Source organism: Bombina bombina, chromosome 2 (genome assembly GCF_027579735.1).
Source record: "Bombina bombina isolate aBomBom1 chromosome 2, aBomBom1.pri, whole genome shotgun sequence".
NCBI lineage: Eukaryota > Metazoa > Chordata > Amphibia > Anura > Bombinatoridae > Bombina > Bombina bombina.
The window spans coordinates 851,587,001-851,600,722 of record NC_069500.1 but is presented as its reverse complement, the minus strand read 5'-3'; the positions used below and the strand labels follow the sequence as shown (position 1 = coordinate 851,600,722).

Genomic DNA, 13,722 nt, shown 5'->3' with positions numbered 1-13,722 from the left:
ACAGCACTGGAATAAGATACCATTTATCATTACTATTCTCTAAAACCTTACATTTATCTTCCTGTAGAAATCTGTTGGAGATTTTTTTTTTATTATTTACCCTAGTTTTTCTCTAAGATATAGCTGCAAAAATGTAATTTAAGAAACATAGAAAAAATGAAAACTAGCTTTTTGTTTATAAGACAAATAATTTGTAAACGCTGGCTGTGAATTTTATTATTGTATTATGATCAGTTAACCTCTTTAGTGCACACTTCAGTTCCATAAGCAATGGAACTGAATATGTTAGTATTGTAATTTCATTACTGCTTCTAGAACTTTGCTATTTAACATCTGTACATTTGGGAATATTGTGGTAAGTGGCTTTTATTCCTTTTTTATTTGTTTTAGAGGTTAAAAAGGAAAATCCCTCAATAGTTTAATAATGCACAGTAAAAATGAAATACATATTTTTTATTTATTTAAGACTAAGGATTAAAAGTGATGCGTTATTTATCTCACCCGCTCGCGCGTTAACTCCGCTATAAGAAAGCTTTTTGTGCACAAAAGTTGAAAGTAAAAAGTTTTCGCCTGTGTGTAAAAAAAACAAACTTCAAATATCGTGACCACGTTAACTTATTCCCTGATAGACTCAACGGATCGCAAAAAGTGGGAAAAAACTAACACCCTACTTGCGCACAAACCCGATTGCATTTTCTCAAGTGCACAAACCTGAAATGAAAATATTAATATTTCACATTCCAATCTTCTTCACATAGCAGAATATGTTCTATTTATTGGCTGCTGTTATTGTAGCGTAGCCTTCCGGTGTAATCAGATTCCCTTCCAGCCTGCTGCATTGATATAGACTGGGGGATTAAGGAGTTAAAAACAGACAGGACAGATGAAGAGGAGTTCCGTTGTGAAATAACACTACAGCACTGTGAAGAAGTACCAAGCAGTGAAAAGGATCGCAGGATGTCTTACAGGGCTTGAAATAGCCTCCATGCTTACACCTTACCTCATACTGATTGAGGTATGAACAAGTGGGTGTGATTTTAGCGTGAATGTTAATCCTGGTACCATAACATACTACATCCAGATCTGGCTTCTCTGTGCGCCCTTCCCTTATTCTGTTCACCCTAGATTCTACTGAGATCTCCTTTGGGACCCCTCGGTATAAAACTGGAAAAAGGCTGCAAGAGACTCTGATCTATTCCTCAACTATATAAGGAGTGACTTTCCTTTTTTACTTTCATATAGAGGAGGACAGTGTTTTTGACATTATAAAATATATATAAATATATATATGTATATATATGTATATATATATATATATATATATATATATTTACGTAACTAGAAACAATGAAGTTGGTGAGGTTATTCCATCTTACTTGTTAAGCGCTGATACTTTTTGTGTGTTATATATATATATATAATCATATATTTTTTGGTTGTAAAATAATATAATATACATTGGAAAGTAAAATTTTACAGTAAATACTCAGTATAACACTTCATTAAATAGGAATATTGCATAAATGTGATTTTAGACGTTTTCATATATATATATACAGGGAGTGCAGAATTATTAGGCAAGTTGTATTTTTGAGGATTAATTTTATTATTGAACAACAACCATGTTCTCAATGAACCCAAAAAACTAATTAATATCAAAGCTGAATAGTTTTGGAAGTAGTTTTTAGTTTGATTTTAGTTATAGCTATTTTAGGGGGATATCTGTGTGTGCAGGTGACTATTACTGTGCATAATTATTAGGCAACTTAACAAAAAACAAATATATACCCATTTCAATTATTTATTTTTACCAGTGAAACCAATATAACATCTCAACATTCACAAATATACATTTCTGACATTCAAAAACAAAGCAAAAACAAATCAGTGACCAATATAGCCACCTTTCTTTGCAAGGACACTCAAAAGCCTGCCATCCATGGATTCTGTCAGTGTTTTGATCTGTTCACCATCAACATTGCGTGCAGCAGCAACCACAGCCTCCCAGACACTGTTCAGAGAGGTGTACTGTTTTCCCTCTTTGTAAATCTCACATTTGATGATGGACCACAGGTTCTCAATGGGGTTCAGATCAGGTGAAGAAGGAGGCCATGTCATTAGATTTTCTTCTTTTATACCCTTTCTTGCCAGCCACGCTGTGGAGTACTTGGACGCGTGTGATGGAGCATTGTCCTGCATGAAAATCATGTTTTTCTTGAAGGATGCAGACTTCTTCCTGTACCACTGCTTGAAGAAGGTGTCTTCCAGAAACTGGCAGTAGGACTGGGAGTTGAGCTTGACTCCATCCTCAACCCGAAAAGGCCCCACAAGCTCATCTTTGATGATACCAGCCCAAACCAGTACTCCACCTCCACCTTGCTGGCGTCTGAGTCGGACTGGAGCTCTCTGCCCTTTACCAATCCAGCCACGGGCCCATCCATCTGGCCCATCAAGACTCACTCTCATTTCATCAGTCCATAAAACCTTAGAAAAATCAGTCTTGAGATATTTCTTGGCCCAGTCTTGACGTTTCAGCTTGTGTGTCTTGTTCAGTGGTGGTCGTCTTTCAGCCTTTCTTACCTTGGCCATGTCTCTGAGTATTGCACACCTTGTGCTTTTGGGCACTCCAGTGATGTTGCAGCTCTGAAATATGGCCAAACTGGTGGCAAGTGGCATCTTGGCAGCTGCACGCTTGACTTTTCTCAGTTCATGGGCAGTTATTTTGCGCCTTGGTTTTTCCACACGCTTCTTGCGACCCTGTTGACTATTTTGAATGAAACGCTTGATTGTTCGATGATCACACTTCAGAAGCTTTGCAATTTTAAGAGTGCTGCATCCCTCTGCAAGATATCTCACTATTTTTGACTTTTCTGAGCCTGTCAAGTCCTTCTTTTGACCCATTTTGCCAAAGGAAAGGAAGTTGCCTAATAATTATGCACACCTGATATAGGGTGTTGATGTCATTAGACCACGCCCCTTCTCATTACACAGATGCACATCACCTAATATGCTTAATTGGTAGTAGGCTTTCGAGCCTATACAGCTTGGAGTAAGACAACATGCATAAAGAGGATGATGTGGTCAAAATACTCATTTGCCTAATAATTCTGCACTCCCTGTATATATGCAGCCAAAGTAGAGAGCACTCACTGGGTCTTGATTCAAATACACCTGTTTATTATGTGTGACGTTTCGGGGTTAACCCCATCCTTAGACAATAATTACAACATAATTGTATAAACTTACCCTATTTACAAGACCCTAACTCCCACCCATGGTGCTGTCTGCGGCGTCCCGGAAGTGCAGCGACCGCGTGGTACAAGCCTACGTCATAGGTTGCCATGGACACTGTACAGCAGACCTGTGCACAAAATAAAAACATAATTTAAAGCAAAAGCGTGCTAGAGATAATTAAGCAAGAATACAGAGAGACATATATGGTTATGCACATCATCAAGGGGAAAGATACTCTAAATAATCAGTGTTTAATAACTACGTATATTAACTGAGATTATGCTATGAGTGGATTGTATTAATTATAATATGGACTACCAATTAACTACCAATTAAATTTAAAAACGTGAGTCCAGGTGGATTTTCAACCTGGGTACTATGGCCCCTCAGGGATTGAATGTCCACCTGGACTGGCATTGTTTCTTGTAAACTAGTCCTGGCTTCTCCAAGAAGTGGAATTGAGCTTTCTGTAAATAGTCCCCATATTGTTAATTACAAAGTTTTTAACTTTAATTGGTAGTTTCCAAGAATAGTTTGTATAGAATAAGATTCCAATAATATGATGATTTTTTGTCTTCTTTACTTTTTTCTTGTCGATTGAGGGGTGGGATTGTATGACATAGATATGTACACATAATTGCACGGACGGAACTATGTACTTCATGTTGAATTCTGTCTGATGCTATTATGTGACCCCTTATATAGCTAATCACTAGATAGGAATGGATTATAGCATTGCTAGGCTCCATGTTGCAGGATTACATTCCCGTAGGTTAGTGTATGTTACATACCTTAGGTTTTGAATGTTTTCTCCATAGCTTCGCCAACCAATATAATTAATACAATCCACTCATAGCATAATCTCAGTTAATATACATAGTTATTAAACACTGATTATTTAGAGTATCTTTCCCCTTGATGATGTGCATAACTATATACTGTATGTCTCTGTGTATTCTTGCTTAATTATCGCTAGCACGCTTTTGCTTTTAAATGATGTTTTTATTTTGTGCACAGGTCTGCCGTACAGCGTCCGGTTGCCATGGCAACCTATGATATAGGCTTGTATCACGCGGTCGCTGGACTTCCGGATCGCCACCGACAGCACCACGGGTGGGAGTTAGGGTCTGATAAATAGGGTAAGTTTACCATTATGTTGTAATGGTTGTCTGAGGATGGGGGGTAACCCCGAAACATCACACATAATAAACAGGTGTATTTGAATCAAGACCTGGTGAGTGCTCTCTTCTTTGGCTTCATGGATTTATTTTTGAAATGCACCCCGGGCAGGATAAGTAAGGATAAGTAAGGGATGTTCCTGTGAGTGCTATACCACCACCAAAAAAGTATATATTTGCTCAGTGTACTTAGAGGAATACTGCTACATCTCACTGACGAGGCCCAATGAAGGCCGAAACGATCGTCTGGGGTTGCTGTGTTCCTTGTTCAGAGAGGAATTGCCTGGTATTTCGGCGCTGGACTGACCGTAATAGGCGAGATCAGACTGATATACTACAGGAAAGTTCTACTCTGTGAAAAGCATTGCTGGGCTAAAAGAAGTTGCACCCAGATGGTAAATCGCCATAGAACAGGCTAACAATGGTATTGAGCTGGTTGTTCGTTCCTGTGAGTGCATTTCTCTCTGTGTGTATTTAGTCTCCCTATGGGAAAAAGGGCAAACCAGACGTGGACTCCTTGCTCAGTGTGCTTAGAGGAATACTGCTACACCTCACTGACGAGGCCCAATGAAGACCGAAACGATCGTCTGGGGTTGCTGTGTTCCTTGTTCAGAGAGGAATTGCCTGGTATTTCGGTGCTGGACTGACCGTAATAGGCGGGATCAGACTGATATACTACAGGAAAGTTCTACTCTGTGAAAAGCATTGCTGGGCTAAAAGAAGTTGCACCCAGGTGGTAAATCGCCATAGAACAGGCTAACAATGGTATTGAGCTGGTTGTTCGTTCCTGTGAGTGCATTTCTCTCTGTGTGTATTTAGTCTCCCTATGGGAAAAAGGGGAAACCAGACGTGGACTCCTTGCTCAGTGTGCTTAGAGGAATACTGCTACACCTCACTGACGAGGCCCAATGAAGGCTGAAACGATCGTCTGGGGTTGCTGTGTTCCTTGTTCAGAGAGGAATTGCCTGGTATTTCGGCGCTGGACTGACCGTAATAGGCGGGATCAGACTGATATACTACAGGAAAGTTCTACTCTGTGAAAAGCAATGCTGGGCTAAAAGAAGTTGCACCCAGGTGGTAAATCGCCATAGAACAGGCTAACAATGGTATTGAGCTGGTTGTTCATTCCTGTGAGTGCATTTCTCTCTGTGTGTATTTAGTCTCCCTATGGGAAAAAGGGGAAACCAGACGTGGACTCCTTGCTCAATGTGCTTAGAGGAATACTGCTACACCTCACTGACGAGGCCCAATGAAGGCCGAAACGATCGTCTGGGGTTGCTGTGTTCCTTGTTCAGAGAGGAATTGCCTGGTATTTCGGCGCTGGACTGACCGTAATAGGCGGGATCAGACTGATATACTACAGGAAAGTTCTACTCTGTGAAAAGCATTGCTGGGCTAAAAGAAGTTGCACCCAGGTGGTAAATCGCCATAGAACAGACTAACAATGGTATTGAGCTGGTTGTTCGTTCCTGTGAGTGCATTTCTCTCTGTGTGTATTTAGTCTCCCTATGGGAAAAAGGGGAAACCAGACGTGGACTCCTTGCTCAGTGTGCTTAGAGGAATACTGCTACACCTCACTGACGAGGCCCAATGAAGGCCGAAACGATCGTCTGGGGTTGCTGTGTTCCTTGTTCAGAAAGGAATTGCCTGGTATTTCGGCGCTGGACTGACCATAATAGGCGGAATCAGACTGATATACTACAGGAAAGTTCTACTCTGTGAAAAGCATTGCTCGGCTAAAAGAAGTTGCACCCAGGTGGTAAATTGCCATAGAACAGGCTAACAATGGTATTGAGCTGGTTGTTCGTTCCTGTGCATTTCTTTCTGTGTGTGTGTATATATATATATATATATATATATATATATATATGCACTTACCGGCCACTTTATTAGGTACATCTTGCTAGTACCGGGTTGGACCCCCTTTTGCCTTCAGAACTGCCTTAATTCTTCATGGCATACATTCAACAAGGTGTTGGAAACATTCCTCATACATTTTGGTCCATATTGACATCATAGCATCACGCAGTTGCTGCAGATTTTTCAACTGCACATCCATGATGCAAATCTCCCATTCCACCACATCCCAAAGGTGCTCTATTGAATTGAGATCTGGTGACTGTGGAGGCCATTGGAGTACAGTGAATGCATTTTTATTTTCAAGAAACCAGTTTGAGATGATTTGAGCTTTGTGACATGGTGCATTATCCTGCTAGAAGTATCCATCAGAAGATACTGTAGAAGTATACTGTAGTCATAAAGGGATGGACATAGTCAGCAACAATACTCAGATAGGCCGTGGCATTTAAACAATGCTCAATTGATACTAAGGGGCCCAAAGTGTGGCAAGAAAATATCCCCCACACCAATACACTACCACTACCAGCCTGAACCATTGAAACAAGGCAGGATGGATCAATGTTTTCATGTTGTTTACACCAAATTCTGACCCTACTATCTGAATGTTGCAGCTGAAGTCGAGACTCATCAGACCAGGCAACGTTTTTCCAATCTTCTATTGTCCGATTTTGGTGAGCCTGTGCAAATTGTAGCCTCACTTTCCTGTTCTTAGCTGACAGTGGGCTGAGTGGCACCCGGTGTGGTCTTTTGCTGTTATAGCCCATCTGCTTCAAGGTTCGACGTGTTGTGCATTCAGAGATGGTATTCTGCATACCTTGGTTGTAACGAGTGGTTATTTCAGTTACTGTTGCCTTTCTATCATCTCAAACCTGTCTGCCCATTCTCCTCCGACCTCTGACATCAACAAGGCTTTGGAAATCGAGAGAACACAGCTCAACCCAAGATTCAAGCGTAATATTTTATCATATAATCACACGCACAAATAAAAACATGCTTACAAGAAGTATATACTTAAAAAGCACATAGAAAATCCTCCATGCAGGAGTCTACAATGTAGCGTTTCAACGTGTCTTAAGAGCAAGTAGTTGTGTGAATTAAACACGCCTCCGTCGGCGTTCAGTATAGCAGATTCAGAAAAACCTGCTAGTGCTCAAAAGTCTTGCTACGGATACACACTAGGACCAATAAATCCAATGCGTTTCAACTGGTATCGTCCAGACTTTGTCAAGGGATAATTTAGACTCCCTGGGTTAGCTCTTATATAGTCATATACTTCCTCTTATTGGTCACAAAACTTTTCCTTACAATTTCCTTTGTACTTTGCTATTAAAAATTACATATATTCTTGAGATTGCAAAATAAAGATAAAACCACTATCACTTCCACTTTCACTTCTACCATGATGAATATATACATGTAAAAACACAGGCCTAGATTTAGAGTTCAGCGGTAGCCGTCAAAACCAGCGTTAGAGGCTCCTAACGCTGGTTTTGGCCGCCCGCTGGTATTTGGAGTCAGTGATTAAAGGGTCTAACGCTCACTTTTCAGCCGCGACTTTTCCATACCGCAGATCCCCCTACGCCATTTGCGTAGCCTATCTTTTCAATGGGATCTTCCTAACGCCGGTATTTAGAGTCGTTTCTGCAGTGAGCGTTAGAGCTCTAACGACAAGATTCCAGCCGCCTGAAAATAGCAGGAGTTAAGAGCTTTCTGGCTAACGCCGGTTTATAAAGCTCTTAACTACTGTACCCTAAAGTACACTAACACCCATAAACTACCTATGTACCCCTAAACCGAGGTCCCCCCACATCGCCGCCACTCGATTAAAATTTTTAACCCCTAATCTGCCGACCGCCACCTACGTTATACTTATGTACCCCTAATCTGCTGCCCCTAACACCGCCGACCCCTGTATTATATCTATTAACCCCTAACTTGCCCCCCACAACGTCGCCGCAAGCTACTTAAAATAATTAACCCCTAATCTTCCGACCGCAAATCGCCGCCACCTACGTTATCCCTATGTACCCCTAATCTGCTACCCCTAACATCGCCGACCCCTATGTTATATTTATTAACCCCTAATCTGCCCCCCTCAACGTCGCCGACACCTACCTACACTTATTAACCCCTAATCTGCCGAGCGGACCTGAGCGCTACTATAATAAAGTTATTAACCCCTAATCCGCCTCACTAACCCTATCATAAATAGTATTAACCCCTAATCTGCCCTCCCTAACATCGCCGACACCTACCTTCAATTATTAACCCCTAATCTGCCGAGCGGAGCTCACCGCTATTCTAATAAATGTATTAACCCCTAAAGCTAAGTCTAACCCTAACACTAACACCCCCCTAAGTTAAATATAATTTTTATCTAACAAAATAAATTAACTCTTATTAAATAAATAATTCCTATTTAAAGCTAAATACTTACCTGTAAAATACATCCTAATATAGCTACAATATAAATTATAATTATATTATAGCTATTTTAGGATTAATATTTATTTTACAGGCAACTTTGTAATTATTTTAACCAGGTACAATAGCTATTAAATAGTTAAGAACTATTTAATAGTTACCTAGTTAAAATAATAACAAATTTACCTGTAAAATAAATCCTAACCTAAGATATAATTAAACCTAACACTACCCTATCAATAAAATAATTAAATAAACTACCTACAATTACCTACAATTAACCTAACACTACACTATCAATAAATTAATTAAACACAATTGCTACAAATAAATACAATTAAATAAACTATCTAAAGTACAAAAAATAAAAAAGAACTAAGTTACAGAAAATAATAAAATATTTACAAACATAAGAAAAATATTACAACAATTTTAAACTAATTACACCTACTCTAAGCCCCCTAATAAAATAACAAAGCCCCCCAAAATAAAAAATGCCCTACCCTATTCTAAAATACAAATATTACAAGCTCTTTTACCTTACCAGCCCTGAACAGGGCCCTTTGCGGGGCATGCCCCAAGAATTTCAGCTCTTTTGCCTGTAAAAAAAAACATACAATACCCCCCCCCCCAACATTACAACCCACCACCCACATACCCCTAATCTAACCCAAACCCCCCTTAAATAAACCTAACACTAATCCCCTGAAGATCTTCCTACCTTGTCTTCACCATACCAGGTTCACCGATCCGTCCTGGCTCCAAGATCTTCATCCAACCCAAGCGGGGGTTGGCGATCCATAATCCGGTGCTCCAAAGTCTTCCTCCTATCCGGCAAGAAGAGGACATCCGGACCGGCAAACATCTTCTCCAAGCGGCATCTTCTATCTTCTTCCATCCGATGACGACCGGCTCCATCTTGAAGACCTCCAGCGCGGATCCATCCTCTTCTTCCGACGACTAGACGACGAATGACGGTTCCTTTAAGGGACGTCATCCAAGATGGCGTCCCTCGAATTCCGATTGGCTGATAGGATTCTATCAGCCAATCGGAATTAAGGTAGGAATTTTCTGATTGGCTGATGGAATCAGCCAATCAGAATATAGTTCAATCCGATTGGCTGATCCAATCAGCCAATCAGATTGAGCTCGCATTCTATTGGCTGATCGGAACAGCCAATCAGAAAATTCCTACCTTAATTCCGATTGGCTGATAGAATCCTATCAGCCAATCGGAATTCGAGGGACGCCATCTTGGATGACGTCCCTTAAAGGAACCGTCATTCGTCGTCTAGTCGTCGGAAGAAGAGGATGGATCCGCGCTGGAGGTCTTCAAGATGGAGCCGGTCGTCATCGGATGGAAGAAGATAGAAGATGCCGCTTGGAGAAGATGTTTGCCGGTCCGGATGTCCTCTTCTTGCCGGATAGGAGGAAGACTTTGGAGCACCGGATTATGGATCGCCAACCCCCGCTTGGGTTGGATGAAGATCTTGGAGCCAGGACGGATCGGTGAACCTGGTATGGTGAAGACAAGGTAGGAAGATCTTCAGGGGATTAGTGTTAGGTTTATTTAAGGGGGGTTTGGGTTAGATTAGGGGTATGTGGGTGGTGGGTTGTAATGTTGGGGGGGGGGTATTGTATGTTTTTTTTTACAGGCAAAAGAGCTGAAATTCTTGGGGCATGCCCCGCAAAGGGCCCTGTTCAGGGCTGGTAAGGTAAAAGAGCTTGTAATATTTGTATTTTAGAATAGGGTAGGGAATTTTTTATTTTGGGGGGCTTTGTTATTTTATTAGGGGGCTTAGAGTAGGTGTAATTAGTTTAAAATTGTTGTAATATTTTTCTTATGTTTGTAAATATTTTATTATTTTCTGTAACTTAGTTCTTTTTTATTTTTTGTACTTTAGATAGTTTATTTAATTGTATTTATTTGTAGCAATTGTGTTTAATTAATTTATTGATAGTGTAGTGTTAGGTTAATTGTAGGTAATTGTAGGTAGTTTATTTAATTATTTTATTGATAGGGTAGTGTTAGGTTTAATTATATCTTAGGTTAGGATTTATTTTACAGGTAAATTTGTTATTATTTTAACTAGGTAACTATTAAATAGTTCTTAACTATTTAATAGCTATTGTACCTGGTTAAAATAATTACAAAGTTGCCTGTAAAATAAATATTAATCCTAAAATAGCTATAATATAATTATAATTTATATTGTAGCTATATTAGGATTTATTTTACAGGTAAGTATTTAGCTTTAAATAGGAATCATTTATTTAATAAGAGTTAATTTATTTAGTTAGATAAAAATTATATTTAACTTAGGGGGGTGTTAGTGTTAGGGTTAGACTTAGCTTTAGGGGTTAATACATTTATTAGAATAGCGGTGAGCTCCGGTCGGCAGATTAGGGGTTAATAATTGAAGGTAGGTGTCGGCGATGTTAGGGAGGGCAGATTAGTGGTTAATACTATTTATGATAGGGTTAGTGAGGCGGATTAGGGGTTAATAACTTTATTATAGTAGCGCTCAGGTCCGCTCGGCAGATTAGGGGTTAATAAGTGTAGGCAGGTGTCGGCGACGTTGTGGGGGGCAGATTAGGGGTTAATAAATATAACATAGGGGTCGGCGATGTTAGGGCAGCAGATTAGGGGTACATAGGGATAACGTAGGTGGCGGCGGTTTACGGAGCGGCAGATTAGGGGTTAAAAGTGTAATGCAGGGGTCAGCGATAGCGGGGGCGGCAGATTAGGGGTTAATAAGTGTAAGGCTAGGGGTGTTTAGACTCGGGGTACATGTTAGAGTGTTAGGTGCAGACGTAGGAAGTGTTTCCCCATAGGAAACAATGGGGCTGCGTTAAGAGCTGAACGCTGCTTTTTTGCAGGTGTTAGGTTTTTTTTCAGCTCAAACTGCCCCATTGTTTCCTATGGGAGAATCGTGCACGAGCACGTTTTTTATGCCGGCCGCGTCCGTAAGCAACTCTGGTATCGAGAGTTGCATTTGCGGTAAATATGCTCTACGCTCCTTTTTTGGAGCCTAACGCAGCATTTGTTTGAACTCTCGATACCAGAGTTAAATTTATGGTGCGGCCAGAAAAAAACCCGCGGAGCGTTAACAGCCCTTTTACCGCCGAACTCCAAATCTAGGCCACAATGTTTCAAATGACACAATTAAGTTACATTATATAAAATTATATATATAATATAAAACTAAATATTTTAATCTTATATAAAATATTAATTATTAGAACTCTGTTTTTAAAGACCTTATATACATAAAAGGAAAATTAGAAATTAAAAGAAAAGTTAAAAAATTGCTCCAATCGGATTGAATAACTCGCATAATGGATCATCTATAATGACCATATACTGTCAGTCATATTTGTATTTATATATAATAGCTCTATTAATTTCTATTTTATTTAAAAAACTGCAATAAACTTGAGAACTGCTCATAATCTATTCAAACATAATATGCTCGCTAGTAAACTCATTGTCGCCCACACAACTGCCGATCACAGGATATTTTCTCTTTTTTTCAGACCATTCTCTGTAAATCCTAGAGATGGTTGTGTGTGAAAATCCCAGTAGATCAACAGTTAATGAAATATTTAGCCCAGCCCATCTGGCACCAACAACCATGCCACGTTCAAAGTCACTTAAATCCCCTTTCTTCCCCATTCTGATGCTCGGTTTGAACTTCAATAAGTCGTTTTCACCACCTATAGATGCCTAAATACATTGAGTTTCTGCCATGAGATTGGCTGATTAGCAATTTGTGTTACCAAGCAATTGAACAGGTGTACCTAATAAAGTGGCAGGTGACTGTATATATATATATATATATATATGTGTGTGTACATATGTATTTTGCATTTATATGTGTATATATGTATTTACAGATATATATGCACATATAAACACAAATACATATATATATATACACACATATAGACATATACAGTATACAGAAAACCCCTCACATTTATGTAAATATTTTATTACATCTTTTCATATGACAACACTGAAGAAATTACACTTTGCTACAATGTAAAGTAGTAGTAGTAGAGAGAGAGAGAGAGAGAGAGAGTATCTCACAAAAGTGAGTGTATTCCTTACATTTTTGTAAATATTTTATTATATTTTTTCATCTGACAACACCGAAGAAATTACACTTAGCTACAATGTAAAGTTGTGAGTGTACAGCCTGTATAACATTGTAAATTTGCTGTCCCCTCAAAATAACTCAACACACAGCCATTAATGTCTAAACCGTTGGAAACAAAAGTGAGTACACCCCTAAGTGGAAATGTCCAAATTGGGACCAAAGTGTCAATATTTTGTGTGGCCATCATTATTTTCCAGCACTGCCTTAACCCTCTTGGGCATGGAGTTCACCAGAGCTTCACAGGTTGCCACTGGAGTCCTCTTCCACTCCTCCATGACGAAATAACAGAGCTGGTGGATGTTAGAGACCTTGCTCTCCCCCACATTCCATTTGAGGATGTCCCACAGATCCTCAACAGGGTTTAGGTCTGGAGACATGTTTGGCTAGTCCATCACCTTTACCCTCAGCAAGGCAATGATCATCTTGGAGGTGTGTTTGGGGTCGGTATCATGTTTGAATACTGCCCTGCGGCCCAGTCTCTGAAGGGAGGGGATCATGCTCTGCTTCAGTATGTCACAGTACATGTTGGCATTTATGGTTCCCTCAATGAACTGTAGCTCCCCAGTGTTGGCAGCACTCATGCAAGTCCAGACCATGACACTCCCACCACCATGCTGGACTGCAGGCAAGACACATTTGTCTTTGTACTTCTCATCTGGTTGCCACCACACACGCTTGACACCATCTGAACCAAATAAGTTTATCTTGGTCTCATCAGACCACAGGAAATGGTTCCAGCAATCCATGTCCTTAGTCTGCTTGTCTTCAGGAAACTGTTTGCAGGCTTTCTTGTGCATCATCTTTAGAACTACAGCCATGCAGACCAATTTGATGCAGGGTGCGGCATATGGTCTGAGCACTGA

At 40.0% G+C, this 13,722-nt stretch overlaps 1 protein-coding gene across 1 annotated transcript in view; it reads left to right on the top strand.

Moving 5' to 3' along the window:
* LOC128649747 (phospholipid-transporting ATPase ABCA1-like) overlaps positions 1 to 13,722 on the top strand; it is a 2,013,556-nt gene that overhangs the window by 556,105 nt on the left and 1,443,729 nt on the right. The window lies entirely within an intron of this gene.